Source organism: Phyllobates terribilis, unplaced genomic scaffold, assembly GCF_046119375.1.
Source record: "Phyllobates terribilis strain yellow unplaced genomic scaffold, ASM4611937v1 Scaffold_5__5_contigs__length_657084704, whole genome shotgun sequence".
Classification (NCBI taxonomy): domain Eukaryota; kingdom Metazoa; phylum Chordata; class Amphibia; order Anura; family Dendrobatidae; genus Phyllobates; species Phyllobates terribilis.
In genome coordinates this window covers 497367120-497384946 of record NW_027362765.1, presented here as the reverse complement: position 1 = coordinate 497384946, position 17827 = coordinate 497367120, and positions in this window count along the sequence as shown.

The window sequence follows — 17827 nt, the reverse complement described above, 5'->3', positions numbered from 1 at the left end:
ATCCAAGCACTGTACTTGGCAAGGCCACCGCTCTCGTTCTAAGGGGGCATTTACTAGTACTGTTCTTGAGTGGGGGTCCCAGCGATCAGAACATTATTACCTATTGTGTGGATAGATGATAACTCATAAACTTGTAAATCAGTCTTTAACCAGTTCAGGACTGGCCATTTACTGCCATTACTAACCAGGCATATTTCAATTTTGTTTGTACATGCAATTCAAAGAGCTGTGAAAAACATTTCTAGTTCGGATATGGAAATCATTTTTGTATAATTTTTACTTTATACTTGAGAAGTATTTTTATTTTTAGTTTCATGCTCTGAACTTTCAATTTTTGCCAATATCAGACAATTTGGGTGGGCAAATAAAAGAAATGTGTATGTGTTTCATATTTTTTTCTAACAAAGAAACATAGAAATACATTTGAAATTTTGATTGCCTTTTTCATAACAATTATAATTATTTTATAAATAATTATTTTTATATATCGGACACATTTTTGTCTACAGAGGGCTAGTAGCAGCGATTTCGATTTGGAATGAATTTTTATTAATTTATTTATTTGACATTTATTTAACATAGTGTGCCTCCCATAAGTTCATAAAATAAAAAATGTGGGGCATTTCAACATTTTTTTTTAACCTGATTTCCCTTGCAACTTTTTCTGGTATATTATCCCCAGTTACAGGAGAAACTCAGCCTCCTGACTGCACAGCAGAGCTAATAAGGTCTCCTGGGACCCAGCAGCTCCTGCTCCCTCTTTATACCCAGCCTTCACAGAACCAAGAGCAGTTTCTGCTTACAACTCTGGGTCATAAAGGGGGTCCCAACTGGAGATCACCACTGTTCTATATGTCTAATGGAACATATGCAGCTAACAAATTAGTTCAGAACATTCTAGAAAAATTAAATAAATTACTTCTATACAGACAATACTTAGAAATTTGAGGTTGTCAACATCTCAATATTTTGGGCAAATTGTGTGACCCTACCTGGCAACAATGACCTCTGCACTTTCAGACTTACCTCTCCCGTCATTTTCTAGCTTTAAAATGACATACATTGGGTGTGACCTCATCACTAGCAATATGATTTAAAAAGCTGTCCATTAAAAGAAAGAAGTGTCGAAAAAAAAGGAGGAGAAACAAGGAAAATCAGCATGAAACCTGATAAAGTCATATGAGGGTGGAGGGGATTTGTTTAAAGAATTGACAATATCCTTATGGGTAAGACAACATTTTTGCACTTATTTCAGTGAGATGCAAAAGTCTCGATTCATCAAGACTGGAGTTTTGAACCCTAGGTCTTGATGAAGTGTGCACTAGAGTAAGATGAGCCAAATTCTTTAAGAAGTGTGTGCCTCTTAAAGGGAATCGGTCAGCAGGTTTTTGCTTTGTAATCTGAAGACAGCAGGAGATAGAGGCTGAAACAGAGAATTCAGGGATGTGTCACTTGTCAAAGTGTGTGCTGCTGTTTACTAACTATGAAGGATTTATCACCAAAAGATTAACATTGCTGGACTACACTAGTCCGACAATGCCCCCTCCTGTTATAAGCACTTCCCTGTCTATGGACTTTGTACTGTAGCAGCAGGCAGTAAAATCTCAGAAGAACTCTTGCAGGATGTGCCATTAGTGAGAAAAGACTGCCATCTCCTGGCCAGGCTAACTCAAGTGGGACCAAGTTGTGCTAGAAGATTTGAAGTGGGAGTAAATTCAGATGCTGGACATGATCAGGTGACCCACAGGAGGGATTTCCTGGGTATAAGAGACCTGTGCGCCAAACCACAGGCAGATTTGGTGCCAAGCAGGAGAGCAGAGCAGACGTGCTCTAGAGGTGCTGACAAGCCTCAGCAGGCGGCCCGCGTCACCTAAGTGTCGGACACCACCTGATAAGGTCCGGACCCTCACAGAAGTGCCCCGAGTTCTGCATATGCTGGTCAGAGTCAGGACCTGTGCTCTGCATTGATTAAGCTTCCGGAATCCAATGTCATCTGTCAAGAGCAGAGGTCTGGACCCCGCTGCTCCAAGCCTGAGAGACTACCATCGACTGTCAAGCCGAGAAGAGCTGAAAGGAGACAGCGACGGGACAGGCGCACCAGTGATAGTGAAGGAATAGAGTGAGTGAACAAGGATGTCACTTCCAGCTTTCAACTACGGTACCAGGGACAGTTGGGATTAGGACTTCAGGTTGGGAGGGGGCCGGCTGGTGCGTGGGAGGCTCAACGGGACTTGATTTATTATATCCAAAAGAGACTTGCGGCCTAGCGAGAAGAAGCAGTGACCCCCCGCTAGGGCCATATACAGAGGAAGAGAACTTACGCAGTGACTCCCACGACTGGGTGCATCACATTATAGAAAAAGAGCTTTGCTGTTACTTACTGAAAGACTCCTTTTTGTTATTTCAATTTACTGTTGAATTTCATTGTTACTAACCCCTTTTAAATAATTGTTATATATAAAGTGGTGTGGTAAAGCGACTTGCTCCGCTCTCAGAGAGGCAGACACAAGAAACACTTCTTTGATAAACTTCCTGCTGGTTTATTGATACACGGCATAAACCACGGCAGGGTTCCACAAAATAAACACGGCCTTTCCGGGAAAATGGGAAAACAAAAAAGATAAAGTATAGTATAGTTCATAGGTGAGCGGGGTTTCCCCCGCTCCGGGTAGCACAATAAAGTTTCACCACAAAGTGCTTCTGTGGAGCTCTCTGGCTTTCACACAGTCTGGAGACTTCCTTCTCCAAACAACACCAGAGAAAAAAAAGTCAATGCTGAGAGATTTAACTTTCCCAGCCACGCCATTGAGGTGGAGATATGGTGAGTGGCCGCCCCACCCATCTCTTACAACCACTCACAAAGAGCCAGACCCAAAATGTCTGATTAACGTCTTCAGCACCTAACATGCTGAAGAAACTTCTAGGTTCAGTTCACTGAAGCTAGTAGCCGCAGTGAAACATATCTCCCCTTACATACATCACCAGTGACTCTGTCACAGTGGTTATACCAACCTCTCATGGTCTCTGTGCGTTGCATTCCAGCACCTGTGTTACAGTTCATGGTGAGCCTGGTGTAGGTGGGCTTAGAATTCTCAGCTCTGCTTCATTCTAAATCTAAAAGTTCTGATTGTGCCAGAATCGAGTAAACAAAGTGATACATTGTTGGATTCAACTTCTCTTCACCTACATTACGCTGCTGTCAGATGAGGTGGCAAAAACCTGCTGACAGATTCCCTTTAATAAATTTGGCACATTTTTCAGCAGTCAAGGAACCATCACAAGAAATGTGCATTAGTCACTGACTGACGTACATCCTTTAGTAATTTACCCCACTTTTGTAGCATAAATTATGATAAATGTATTGGATGAAATTGGCTGCACTCCTTTTAGATGAGTTCCACCCAAAATTTGGCAGAGACGGCCAAGACTAGTGTAAAAACGCAAAAAGCCACTATGTTTTAGCAAAATTTCAAGAAATTTTACACCAGAAGTAGCATAAACTGCTTGATGAATTGGGCCCTAAGGGTATGTGCATGTCTATAAAGTGTCAAACCCGCAACATCCAGATGTTACAGCATAGTGGATGGGATTTCTAGAAATCCCATGTCCACTATGCGTCTCTGTACACCTGCAGATCACCTGCGGAAACTGACATGTCTTTCAGATCGCATCATGGCAATTTCTATTGCGAGTCCGGTCCGCTAGTGGACTTTCCCCATAGAGTAACATCTATTAGGAAAGTCCGGAAGTGGGAAAAACAAAAAAGCACTGCTCATTTGCATAAAATGAGGACAGAAGCCACCTGGCTATTCCGGAGTGTCGGGGCTGCAGGTGGCTCCTGACCGTGGGCACATACCCTAAATGTTTCTGTACCTGAACATTATACTGTTTCTTTAGTTCTACTTTCAACCTTATGTGGGGGACGCCTTGAAATGTTTTAGACATTGCCAGTCATATAATGAGCACATTTCTTATACTGTTTTCTTTTTGCCTCAGTTTAGATGTTTTCTCAGTTACACCATTTAGAAAATGACTACAAAATTGCTTGGGAAACAGCCAATATAAAGTGTTATGTAACTGAAGTTGAAGTGCCCTTTTAGCTTGTCCAGTGATTTATAGCAACTGATGTTGGATGGAACAGAACTCTGAAATGTTTCATAACATCATTTGCTAAAAATAAAAATTTACATTTTCTGACAGCTGAGCTTTTCTCTACAGATACCGCCTATAAGTCTTCCAAAAATCTGTTAACTCTTTATTTTGTTCTGCCTCCAAAAAAAAACATTGCAAGGTATTCAACACCTTTTTATGCATAGATTTAAAGCACCAGTTCAGCGTTTTTTTTATTTCCGCTCTGGAGTGGTGCCACTAATCTAAGGTCCCTGCACCTAGAATTATACTTACCAGCCGCTGTCTTCAGCTCTTCCTTGCACCACTCCGTTCCTGCGCCGCCATCTTGGGAGCGCAACTTCTGACTGGCCAGAAGTGAAAGGTAATGGTCACAAACTCTCAACGCAAGTCTGAGAGCCAGAAGGAGTCTTTCATAGACTTGCATTGAAAAGTGACCTCCGGCTCACACAGCAAACACTGAAGTGATCCAACAGGTCACAAACTGCTGGAGACCGACTATAGCGGCGTGGATAAGAGCAGAAGACAGCGGATGTATAAGACTTAGGCTGAGTTCACACGATGCGTTTTTCGTGCGTTTCTGCGGCGTTTTTGCAGTTGCGTAAACGCCGCGGAAAAGCATGAAAAACGCATGGTAGAAGGGCAGCAATGTTCCCCAATGGAAATCCGCATGTGCTGTGCCCATGATGCGGATTTTTCCGCAGCGTAAACGCTGCGGTCAAAAATCCGCAGCATGTCAATTAATTTTGCGGAAACGCTGCTCTTTTGCCGCCATTGACTTGCATTAGACCGCATGGAATCCGCATCACTGTATATGTTGATGCGCTTTTCATGCGGTCTAATGTGCGGATGGTACCCGGGTGTGGATGAGAGGACTCTCATCCAGACCCAGGTACCATTAAAAAAAAAAGAATAAAATAAAAAATATATATATTCTCACCTTCTGACGGCCCGCGCTGCGTCCTGCCGGCTTCCCGGGCACTTCGCGGTTGAATGAAGAAGGACCTTCGCTGACGTCAGAGTCATGTGATGGGTCACGTCACGCTGACGTCGGAAGGTCCTACAGTCTTCACTGCCGGCAGCCGGGACCGATGAAGCAGGACACCGGGGGCCATCAGATGGTAACGTATAGATTTATTTTTTATTTTTTGACATCACACACTATATAAATCCATGCCGGTTGCATGGATTTATATAGTGTGAAGTTGACAAGCACTTTCCAAGTGATGCTAAAATCGCTTGGGAAGCGCTTGTCAACCCGCATGCGGAAATGAAAGTGAAGACCGCTTCATTTCCGCATGTCCCTGGCAGGAAACCGCATGTACAATCCGCATGCGTTTTTTCCTGCCAGAGAGATGCAGAAACGCTCAGGAAAAAATCCTGAGCATTTCTGCATCGTGTGCACATACCCTAAGTATAAGACTAAGTGCAGGGACTGCAGTACTCTAGCACTGCAATAAAAAAAAAAGAACTGGAGTGGTGATTTAAAAGGTTAATACCTATGAGTAGGGGATACTTTTCTGATGGCTGGGGATCCAACCGTTGGAATCTCAGCAGTCGAGACTTTGGAACCCCAAGAACATGACTCTGCAGACTCATCCTGAATGGTGTGGAAGTGAGCCTGTGCGGCCTCTGTTACATTCACTATCCATGGGACTGCCAGGAGAAGTTGAGTGTTGTACTCAGCAGTCCTATATACAATGAATGGAGCAGAGGCGACACATGCACTGTTCTGCTCCATTATTCAGGATGGGGCTGCAATGTCATGTTCTTGGGGATCCAAAGCCCTAATCTTGGAATTTCTGAGGGAACCAATTGTCAGGGCCCCTCCGGGATTGGGAATAACTTGCCTTTGTGGTAGTAACCTTTTAAAGTGGTGTTATGGTTCAGCTATCCTTTTCATATTGAAAAGTTATTCAATATAGGAACACAAAATGTCAAAACACTCGCAGTCTATTACAATAGCCGCAGCAGGTGCAGAGAGCGCAGGCCAATGCCCAGAGTCAAGTAATCAAATCATGGATACTCCGTTGAAGGTGTCAGGATCTTGTACGGTTGTTTCCAGTTCTAACAATCAGGCTCTGAATAGCAGACACGGCGAGCAAATATTCAGCAATGTGTAGATGTAACATTTTCACCAATCAAATGGGGTGCGGAAGATTACTCTCTGCCAAAATGTGATCAGTCAGGTTGGATGTTTCGCCATTGTTTGGTGAAGTTATAGTGAGTGGCATCACTGGCCAAGTGGTGTGGCAAATAATTTGCCACTTTGCTTAATCATTATCACTTTAAACTATCTTCCTGATCTACCAGTTAGGCCACGGCCCCACTATCGGTGTTTGGTCAGTTTTTGGTCAGTATTCGGTCAGTATTTTTTCTCAGGAGTGGGAGCCAAAACCAGGTGAGGAACAATCATAGAAAAGGTATAATAGAAACAAGTCACCAATTCTGCATTTATAACCACTCCTGGTTTTGGCTCCCACTCTTGAGAAAAAATACTGACCGAATACTGACCAAATACTGATGGTGGGGCTGTGGCCTTAGTCTGGGTTAATATGTTTAGTGGCGTAACTTGAAGCTTGTGGGCCAAAATGCAAATCCCTAACAGGGTCCCAGCTATTATAGCTCTTTCATTGTAATAATTTTTTCATATGGGGCAAAGTGACCTTTCAGGCCCCCTAGTCTCCAGGGCCCAGATGCAATTTCAACTCCTGCACCTATTATAGTTAAATCTCTAAGAGTATGGTCAGCCTAAAGCCACGGCCCCACTATCAGTATTTGGTCAGTATTTTTTCTCAGGAGTGGGAGACAAAACCAGGAGTGGGTGATAAATGCAGAATTGGTGACTTGTTTCTATTATACCTTTTCTCTGATTGTTCCTCACCTGGTTTTGGCTCCCACTCCTGAGAAAAAATACTAACCAAATACTGACCAAATACTGATAGTGGGGCCATGGCCTAACACTAACTATTATTTCGATGATGATATTGGGAGACTAGAGTTCACAAAACCTCTGATTACATTACATTTATGGTCTTCAATTAACAGATACAAGAGGTTATAGGAATTAAATGAACACCTCTGGTGGATGCCATACAGTGACATATGTCAGCTGTAGGGTCTCAGTGTAAAAAAATAAAAATATATAAAGTCAATGTTATCTTTTTCTCAACACTCTGGACATTATCATGCTAATGTATAAGACAGTCTTTTGACCTCTGTGTGTCTTATAAGACCCTAAAGATGCATTTACTGTGTATATCAGAGTTTTCTCTGTGTACATGAAAAATGTACAACACCAATGTAAGGTGAACACTGGCTAAAGTGAATCTGTCAATAGATTTCAAAATACAAACTGCATACATTTATTAAATAAACTGCTTAGACCTGATGAGGCTGGTGTACTTACTTTGATAATCCAAACCAGAAAGACTGTATAGTTGTTTTTGAAAATGTATCCAGCCTGATATTAAAATTAACATATTATGAGTCCCACTAATAGCTTGACTCACAAAATACTCAGCTTAATATGACGATTTATAAGAAGAATAAAATAACTTGTGGCACTCAGTAAACTATCCTGAATGCGCTTCATTCCATTAAAATGCAGGAATCCGGGATAAGTGGCGCCCTCCTCAGGCCTTTTTCCCTCAGATATATACAAAAGTAGACCAAATATGGAATGAGCCAAGCAGTACTAGTAGGGAACTTTCAATTTGTTGGATTAATATGAGCATGAAACAGTCATTCTGAAAGTAAATACATCAGTCTCATCAGGTCTTAGAGATCTTTTTAATAGTGTATGCAATGTAGAATGTAAAATCTGGTGACCGATCCACTTAAAATTGAATAGGCCATATTAAATGTGTCCTACTAATTTGGTAACTACCAACAAACTAGTTTTGCGACTTGCAGGGGCTACAGAGGTGACAGTGACCTACAGAGATATTCAAATTCCCATCATTGTTAATCACTGGAACATTTGGTGTCCGTACCTTTCAGCAGATCTTTCAGCAGCTAATCGCTGGCAGTTAGCAGAACATTCAGCAGTGAGTTCAGTGAGTCCACAGGGGACAGAATGGCAGCAGATTTGCACAGTGATGACTTTACACATATCATCCACATGTGGTGCCAATTTTAAAATCTGCAGAATATCAATTATTGTTATTGATTGTCAATACTGATTTTGTCATATGCATATTTTGCTGTAGATTTTCTGCAAAATTCTTGTCAAATTTGCGACATAAAAATACAATGCATGTGGACCAGTCCTAGACTGTACACTAGGAACCACATAATATCCGATAAGCGTTTCTCAAAAGTCTATTTCTCGCCCTTAGTTATTATGTGCACAGTGTATGTGTTAATGTACTTACTAATCTCTGCTTCCTTCCGTTCTCAGGGCGAATCCAGTCTTCTTCTGTGCCATGGGACTGCCAGTGCGACTAGCCGGATCACACGGCGTCTTCTCTATAGACCAGAAGCTATTTTCTCAATGCAATCCTATGAGAGCCTTGACGTTAGTCTCATGGGCTTACATTGGGAGAGTGACTTCTGGTCCACACTGGAGACTTTTTGGGTTCTGTGTAGTCTGTCACGTTGTGCAGAAGAGGATCGGAACAGCTGTAATAAAATGGAAGTTGTACCCACGTTCCCCCTTGTTGATATGTGCTGGGATGTGATGCATCATAATGTTTTACATTGTTATGTGATAGAGTTGTGTTCTGCCCAGCAACAGGTAGTGAGTAGGTATGGATAGAGTTAAGAGTTGAGACTAGTCCAAGATCAGAAAAGACTTCCTAGTAGTGAGTCAGACAGGGCCTAGCTTGCAGCTAGAGCAGATCTTTGGTCTGAGTACTCATCAGAGCGGCATGAGTTGAGTGCCCCCAAAGTGAGTGGAGACCAAGGCAGTGGATAGCGAGATCTGGAGTGGAGACAAGGAAAAGCGAAGGAAATACAGAGTGAAGTACTGGAGACGGGTACTGGGACAGGACGCCTAGCAGTACGGCCCCAAATTCGCCAGACAGAGAGATAACGGCCCAGGACAGAACAGGGAACATGTGACGAAGAGAGTGCAACGGGCAGTATTTCCAAGGCATCGGCAAACAAAGAAGTTAAGTACCATAATGGCAAACTATTAGTTCTCCAAAAGGAAAGGCGTACACAGAACCTTGGTTGAGGACAGGACTCTCACTTACTGGACTGTAGTACTGTGCTAAGTTGTGGTGGTGTCACGCAGGGTGTGAGAAAGACTTAGTGCAACACACAGGGAAGAGGGAAAGGGAGCCCAGACTCTAGGGAAAGGGGGAGTGGAGACCTCCTAGTCTGATCTAATATCACCCTGTCTCCACTAACATCCCTGTATTGGTTCTTCACCAATCGCCGCACGCGAACCTCGTCCTGTCTTTCCCAGGTGTTTGGCCCTGGCTAGGGAAGGGAGGGGGATGAGCGCTAGTCGATCCCCACTGAACACTAAAGAAAACAAGGGGGAACAAACAAGGGAAGATAGCTTAGCTTTTAGTCAGCTTCACAGAGATGAACACCCGTCCTCATAGCTCCAGAGAGGATGAAGTAATCACTTGCTCCGAGCCTTCACAAAGGGTAATGTGAGTATCACCGGCACCTCCTTCTAGTAGACGGCAGGTATTTATACACCCAGGCCAGGGTGTTAATTAGCAAGAGGAAGGTAGCCACTGGGTCCTAGAGAGACAGCCTCTAAGAAGGTGTCTGCAATGCCAAACATAGAGATCTCCAGCAACCAACTGCAGGGCGATTTCTGTCACTTCTGACACACTCGTGATAGGTGGACGCAGAGGAACTTTGGGGCAGAAACAAGTAAGCCTGGAAGAGGTAGAGAAACCGTGTGTGAAGATGCTCCATGTTCTAAAGGAAATGTTGGTAAAGTTATGCACCCACTATCTATTATTGTACATTATTCCCACCATCTACTGCTCAGTAAAGGACTGTTTATTGTTGACTTTTGGTCTCCCTAATTGAACCTCTCAACATCTGGTCCTGTCCAGCCAAAGTCACCGGTATCAAGCTGCCTGCAAGGGCGTAGCGCCCCAGTAGCCAAAGCCCACACACCCAGCCAGGTCCCCCACCTTCATGTAGTATGCCAGGGCCTGTGGCTACAGCCCTTCACCACGTTACACAGCACTGTGATTAGTAAATATTAGTGATGAGTGAGCACTAAAATGCTTGGGTCGAGCAAATTGGAATACTCGGGTGCTCGACCCAAGCAACGAGCCCAATGGGAAACTCGAGCATTTTTCAGGCACCTCCCCCGGTGGTCTGCAGAGGGCCTAAAAATTGCCCAAATCGATGGGAACAGTGCTCAAATGACATGGGGACAGCATGGGGAAGACCCCTGGAAGCATTTCTGACTCCCAGGTCACTGCTGTCAACAACGTTGTCAGAGGTATTACGCCACTTTTACGGACTCACAATAAAACATACCAAAACGAAACCAAAATGGATTTTCCTGGGAAATATGTTAAGGAACATCCTTTCCATGACATGTACAATGTATATAAAGCAAAATAAATAACCAAAAACAAAAATACTCCTCCACACCTTGGGCTATGTTCACACGTAGCGTTTTTGATGCGTTTTTGCACTTTTGCATTGCTTTCAACAAAGACAAATGCATTCACTGGAAAATGTCATTTTCACATTTTACAACCTTATCTGGCCATGTGGTGTGTGACACATCATCAGACACATGCATGCAGTGCTGAAAAGACATGGGAACAGCATGAGGAAGACCCCTGGAAGCATCTCTGACTCCCAGGTCACCGCCTAAAAGTGTGCCCATCATAAGTGATCCTTGGCGCATGCGAAGATGCCTCCCGCCATGCACCTGTCGTTGCAGACTTGCAACAATCACCGTCCACGTCCTTGTCCCTCTGCAATGTTCAGTTGTCCCTACCCCATTCCTTGGAATGCAAGCGCTAGTATGCAGCCAGTCACCCACCCACCCACAGGCTGCAATACTATACTGCCAAATTTTTGACAGCTGCTTGCACTTGAAATGTGGCCTTTTAGGCTCGTGGAGGCGGAAGCTTTTCATAACCTCATGCCGGCAGCGGTCAGGTGTCCATACTCGGTCCCCAGCTGCCACTGTTTCTCCCAGTGTCGCCTCCGCCTTCCACAAGCACGGGTCCCACAACATTACCCGTGCCCTCCCAAGTGCACTTACTGGGAAGGACCGCCTAACCACAAACACGTGGACAGGTGAATGTGGCCAGGGACGGTACGGAGCCAGTACACAACTTTTTTTGCTGAGAGTTGTATTTAGCTCGGTGAAAGGACTGGCATAGAGGGAAACCGTATCTACCCTGGGTGTCATTTCTCCCAGGAAATCCTCTAATGCAGCTTGTTGCAGAAGCAATGGCAGCCCGTCCAACATCAACTCGCACTTGTCGGTGGTGCTGTAACGGGTCTGGGAGGTGGAACCTCTGAGCAACTATACAAAGGGGCAGTCCTTGTAAGGAAGCAGGTGGCTCCCAGGGAAGGCGGACAGGTAGTCACGGCAAGTGACAGGGACAGTCTCTGGGTAGAAGGGCAGGAGGTCACGGCAAGTGACGGGGACAGTCTCTTGACAGGCGGATGGTCACGGCAAGTGACAGCAGGGTAAGAGTCTCTAGAAAGGCTAGCAGGCAGGTAGCAGGTGAGCGCTCCCAGGTGAGCGGGCAAGAGTCTCTGGACGGGCAGGTGGTCACGGCAAGTGGTCACAGCAAGTGACGGCAGAGCCTCCAGATAGGCTAGCAGGCAGGTAGCAGGTGAGCGCTCCCAGGTGAGCGGGCAAGAGTCTCTGGACAGTCAGGTGGTCACGGCAAGTGACGGCTAAGCCTCCAGGTAGGCTAGCAGGCAGGTAGCAGGTGAGCGCTCCCAGGTGAGCGGGCAAGAGTCTCTGGACAGGCAGGTGGTCACGGCAAGTGACGGCAGAGCCTCCAGGTAGGCTAGCAGGCAGGTAGCAGGTGAGCACTCCCAGGTGAGCGGGCAAGAGTCTCTGGACAGGCAGGTGGTCACGGCAAGTGACAGCAGAGCCTCCAGGTAGGCTAGCAGGCAGGTAGCAGGTGAGCGCTCCCAGGTGAGCGGGCAGGCAGATCCATAGACAGACTGACAGGTGTTGGAAGGCAGACTGTCGGACCGCAGGAATGCAAGCAGACAGACAGGAATCAGGTAGGTATCAAGCAGAGATCTGGCAGGTAACTGGCAGGTATCTGGTAACGGGACCTGAGGGCTGAAGCAGAGTTGAAAGGCTTTGCAACAACATTGCTCAGGCACCTCCATTTTGGAGGAGGTGCCTTATATATGGTGAGGTCCTCCGGCCATTGGCCGGGGACTCCTTAGGACGGCACGGCCCCTTTAAGAGAGGGGGAGCGCGCGCGTGCCCTAAGCACAGAGGCTGGGAAGCAGCGCGCGCTGCCAGCAGAGCGGGAGGAAGCCGCCGGGCACGGAGCGGAGAGGTGAGGGGAACGGCGTCCCTGCCGAGCAGGAGGCAAGGACGCCGACGCTACAGGTGCTTTGACACACACACATCTTTCTTTGCGCATTTAATTTCATGAATACAGAGTTGGACAATGGCCTGATCTGCAATGCGGTTTAAGAAATAACATGCATTAGCAAGTCCAATCCACATTAAAAAAGCAGCCATAGAGTGTTCGGGAACATTCCGCCACACTTTTCTTAGCCAGGGCTGCTTCTCGGCAGGGTTGGACGGGCCAACCAGAGAACCGGAAACTCCTCCGGCGGGCTCTGGCTTCTCCTTCAGGAGAGTTCATAGTGCCGAGGTGAGGCCATGATGATGATAGAGGCCACCATCCGCTTAGTTTTCTGTTACTTGGAATGCAAGTGCAAGTATGCAGCCAGTCACCCACCCACCCACAGGCCGCAACACTAAACTGCCAGATTTCTGGGCAGCTGCTTGCACTTGAAATATGGCCATTTAAGCTTGTGAAGGCGGAAGCTTTTCACAACCTAATGCCGGCAGCGGCCGGGTGTCCATACTCGGGCCCCAGCCGCCACAATTTCTCCCGGTAACATTTCCGCCTTCCACAAGCACGGGTCCCACAACATTACCCGTGCCATCCCCAGTGAACTTACTGGGAAGGACCGCCTAAACACGTGGACAGGTGAATGTGGCCAGGAACGGTTCGTAGCCAGTCCACAACTTTTTTTGCTGAGAGTTGTATTTAGCTCGGTGAAAGGACTGGCATAGAGGGAAACCGTATCTACTCTGGCTGTCATTTCTCCATCACCAGGTTCCGCCCATTGTCACACACGACCATGCCTGGCTGTATGTTCAGCGGTGAGAGCCACAGATCAGGTTGCTGTGTTACAGCTTTCAACAACTCTGCAGCGCTGAGCAGTTTGTCAATTAAGCATGTCATCTTCAGCACAGCCTGTTGCCGCTTGGCCAAGGCAGTGCTGCAGTGCTATCAGCTTGTGACTGATGTGGTCATTTCGGAGATGGAGGAGGAGGTACATGAGCTGAACAATGTGATTACATTGAAGATAAATTGGTGACGCTGTTTTTTTATACTAAAGAAAGATCCTATTGTTTGGGGGGTTTTTACATTATTTTTTAAGACAAATGCATTCACCGGGAAATGTCATTTTAACATTTTACAACCTTATCTGGCAATGTGGTGTGTGACACATCATCAGACACATCCTTTTTTATTTATGATGGAGGGACTCTGAAGACATAAAGCTTATTTTTATAGGGACATCAGACGGCCCTTACTATTCTTAAAAGGCCAGCAATCGGCCCTCGCTATTGTTAGAGAGCCATCAGCCGGCTATGCTTTGTTGTTCCCATTATTAACAAGTGGGTCTCCTATACTGTTATTGCGTATCCAGTGACTGCAAGGGCTGCCAAAAATTTGGACGCAACCCAATACCCCTTTGAAGAGACATAGAGGAGGGTCTCAGTAAAAAAAATGTCCCTATTATAAAGGAGCGGGTCTCCTATAGTGGTAATGCTCATGCTGTGACTGCAAGGGCTGCCAAAATTTGGGAAAAACCCGACTAAGAATTTAAAGACACATAGAGCAGGGCCACAGTAACAAGGTACGACATGTTCCCATTAGAAAGGATAGGGTCTGCTATACAGTTATAGGGTATGCAGTGAGTCCAACGGCTGACCAATTTTAGGAAAAACCCCACTAAGAATTTAAAGACAAACAGAGCAGGGCAACAGTAACTAATACGACATGTTCCCATTAGAAAGGAGAGAGTCTGCTATACAGTTATAGGGTATGCAGTGAGTCCAACGGCTGACCAATTTTAGGAAAAACCCCACTAAGAATTTAAAGACAAACAGAGCAGGGCAACAGTAACTAATACGACATGTTCCCATTAGAAAGGAGAGAGTCTGCTATACAGTTATAGGGTATGCAGTGAGTCCAACGGCTGACCAATTTTAGGAAAAACCCCACTAACAATTTAAAGACAAACAGAGCAGGGCAACAGTAACTAATACGACATGTTCCCATTAGAAAGGAGAGAGTCTGCTATACAGTTATAGGGTATGCAGTGAGTCCAACGGCTGACCAATTTTAGGAAAAACCCCACTAAGAATTTAAAGACAAACAGAGCAGGGCAACAGTAACTAATACGACATGTTCCCATTAGAAAGGAGAGAGTCTGCTATATAGTTATAGGGTATGCAGTGAGTCCAACGGCTGACCAATTTTAGGAAAAACCTCACTAAGAATTTAAAGACACTTAGAGCATGGCCACAATAACGACAAATTCCCATTAGAAAGGAGAGAGTGTCCCATAGTGTTGGCCTATGTAGTGAATGCAAGGGCTGCCAAAAATTTGGAGGCACTTCAATGCCCCTTGGAAGAGACGTGGAGGAGGGCCTCATAAAAAAATGTTCCCATTAGAAAGGAGCAGGCCTCCTATACTTGTAATGCCCATGCACTAAGTGTATGGGCTGACAAACATTTACCCCTGGGGGGTATACATGAACATACTGTATAAAAAAATGTTTTAAGGGCATCATAAACACCCTTTAAAAAAATTATGTGGGTGTTGCATCACGGACCACTGTCACCCTGGTGATATGGTGGTGGAGGATGAGGAGAAGGAGGAGGACAAGAGCAAATAGCCAAAATCAGGAAGCGTATACCCATGTGTGGGTGTGAAAAAGTGCATGGGAATACACCTCCCAAGAAAAGACACTGGATTTGAGTTTATGTTATGCGGCTATCATTCGGTGGTGTTGAGAAGTCTGGCCCAATCCAGCCCTTGTTCATTTTTATAAGAGTCAGCCTGTCAGCATTTTCAGTTGACAGGTGGATGCGCTTATCAATTATAATTCCACCAGCGGCACTAAAAAACACGCTCTGATAAAATGCTGGCGGCAGGGCAGGCCAGGACCTCCAAGGCATAGAGAGCCAGTTCATTCCACGTATCCAGCTTGGATACCCAATAATTATAAGGCACAGAGGAATCACGGAGGACGTTGGTACGGTAGGAAAGGTACTCCCTCAGCATCTTCCCAAACTTTGCACTCCTTGTGAGAGTACCCCGCGCCTCAGGGCCTGTGCGATGGGAGGGTCTGAGAAAACTCTCCCAGAACTTTGACAGTGTTCCCCTGCCTCTGCTGGATTGAAGTTGTGTATCTCTCGCCTGTACTCCTTGGTTGTCCAATGAAGTGTGCCCTCTGCTGCCAGCATTTTCAGATGGGAATTTTTTTAATAGTTCCGCAACAAGGGCCTTCTGGTACAGCCCCATTTTTGTAGACCTGTCCGCCTCAGGAATAAGAGATATAAAGTTCTCCTTGTAGCGTGGGTCTAGAAGTGTCACCAACCAGTAATGACTGTCACCCAAAATTTTGAGAACGTGAGGGTCATGGGAAAGGCAGCGTAACATAAACTCAGACATGCGTGCCAGACTACTAACAGGCAAGATTTCCGTGTCCTCACCAAGAGGATGACTGACCATGCTCTCCTCCTCCTCCTCCTCCTCTCTTTCCTCTGGCCATCCATGCTGAACAGACGGTATGACAGCTGTGCAGGTAGTACCATCTATAGTGCATGAAACTAGCTCCTGTCCTTACTCCTCCTCTTCCTCTTCCTCATTGTCACCCAATCCACGTTGGGATGAGATGAGGCTTGGCTGTGTGTAATCACCCTGTATGGTTCCTTTCTCCATCTCATCGTGCTCCGCCTGCAATGCATCCTCTTTGATTGTGAGCAGAGAGCGTTTCAGAAGACAGAGAAGCGGGATGGTGACGCTAATTATGGTGGAGTCCTCAAAGTTTTGGAGGATGGTACATATGTCTGACATCCATGTCCACTCCTGAGGTCTTATGTGTGGAGTCTGAACTGAATACCGATGGCCTTGTTGATGCTGGTACTCAACAACTGCCCTCTTCTGCTCACAAATCCTTCACAACATCTGCAGTGTAGAGTTCCAACGCGTGGGGACATCACACACCAGTCTGTGAGCTGGAAGCTGCAAATGCTGCTGAAACACGGCAAGGGCGGCGGAAGCTGTAGCTGACTTTCTAACATGGGCACACAGGCGGCGTACTTTAACAAGCCGATCCGGCAGCTCCGGGTAGGATATGAGAAACCGCTGAATCACGAGGTTAAGTACATGGGCCAGGCATGGTACGTGTGTGAGCTCGCCTCGCCTCAGAGCCGCCACCAGATTCCAGCCCTTGTCACACACGACCATGCCTGGCTGTGGGTTCAGCGGTGTGAGCCACAGATCTGCCTGCTCTTTCAGAGCTGTCCACAACTCTTCAGCATTGTGCGGTTTTTCACCTAAGCATATTAGCTTCAGCACAGCCTGTTGCCTCTTGGCCGAGGCAGTGCTGCAGTGCTTCCAGCTTGTGACTGATGTGGTCATTTCGGAGATGGAGGCTAAAGAGGAGGAGGAGGCTGAGGAGGATGAGGTGCAGGAGCTGTAGACCATGGGGGCAACCCTGAATGACCAAGGGCCCGCAATCCTTGGCATCGGGAGGACGTGATCCATCCCAAGGTCCGACTGGGTCCCGGCTTCCACTATGTTAACCTAGTGTGCATCAGCCAGATGTACCATCCCTGCCCACAAGCACTTGTCCACGTGTCCGTGGTTAGGTGGACTTTACCGGTAACTGGGTTGTTGAGGGCACGGCTAATGTTTTGGGACACGTGCTTGTGTAATGAGGGGATGGCACACCGCGAGCAACCGTGGCGGCTGGGGACCGAGTACCGAGGGACGGCCGCCGCCATCAGGTTGCGGAATGCTTCCGTCTCCATGAGCCTAAAAGGCAACATTTCGAGCGCAAGCAGTCGTGAAATGTGAGAATTTTGTAGTGTGGCCGGTGGGGCGTTGGCTGCATATTTGCGCTTGCATTCCAAGGACTGGGGTATGGACAACTGAATCTATAAATGGAAAAGTGAACAGCTCTTCAGAGTGTCCAAGTGTGGGATCAGTTGTCTATGTGTACTCGTCATGGTGTGAGGAAGGAGGATCAGGGCGAGGAATATGCGGTCCAGACTCACGGCTACTGAGACTTGACCATGTGGAAGACAGGGTGGTGGTGGTGGTGGCTAAGTGACTGGAAACATTATCTGCTATCCAACCAACAAGCTATTGACACTGCTCTGGGTTCAATAGTGGTGTGCTGCGGTCCCCTAGAAATTGGGACAGGAAGGTCAGGCGAGAAAATGTGAGTGTTTGTTGTGGC